Source organism: Chaetura pelagica, unplaced genomic scaffold (assembly GCF_000747805.2).
Source record: "Chaetura pelagica isolate M959 unplaced genomic scaffold, ChaPel_1.0 scaffold234, whole genome shotgun sequence".
Classification (NCBI taxonomy): Eukaryota; Metazoa; Chordata; class Aves; order Apodiformes; family Apodidae; genus Chaetura; species Chaetura pelagica.
Genome location: NW_009952967.1, coordinates 292966 through 293793, shown reverse-complemented (window position 1 = coordinate 293793; position 828 = coordinate 292966).

Here is an 828-nt window from a genome sequence, read left to right as displayed (position 1 = left end):
AGGGGGTGGCCCCGGGCCCCTCATGGCCCTGGGCTCGGTGAGGGAACGTGAAGGGAAACGGGCTCTGAGCACATGAAGGTCTCGCGAAGGGGATGCGGGGGGAGCCGGTACTGGGTCCCTCGTGATCCGGTGTTGGGTCCTTTCCGGCCCAGGGTGCAGTGAGGGGAGGAGGGGGGATGGCACTGGGTCCCTCAGAGCCCCCCCAGGGGCACGGGGACAGTGTTGGGTGCCTGTGGGGGGACTGGGGACACCAGGCGAGAAGGCCCCCGAGCCGGGGCTCTGCCTGCGGCTTTGCTGCACCTCAGGGTGCTGGCAGGGGCTGCCTCCAAGGGAAGAGGAACACCCAGTGGTGTGAGGAGGGAAAAATGAGGGGATCCGCATGGCATCCCCACCCCCAGGGCTTCAGCAGCCCCCGAGATCCCTGCAGGGATCATTTGGTCATGGGGCAATTTGGGACCAAAAATGGCCCAGGCCCAAACCTCCACCAGTGAAAAAATATCCTTTAAACCCCAAATCTAAGCCCTACTCACCATCACAGGACAGAGCTAGGACTTGGTGCAAAGGCTGAATGGTGGAGGGGGTTAAAAAAAAAAGAAGATAAAATGAGTAATAAACCCTCCTGACATTCAGGTGAAAGGCCCTGATGGGGGGGCTGTCCCTCAGGGCTGGCTTATTGCCAACATTCAACCCTGACTACTGAAAATGGAACTGAAAGTAAAAGCAATTTAAAAAGCAAAAGCCAGCAGCTTTTGGGAGCATTTTCAGCACCATTCCCACCCCTTCCTCTGTAAAGAACCTGCTGGCAGGGAAGGAAAGGGTTGAGCAAAG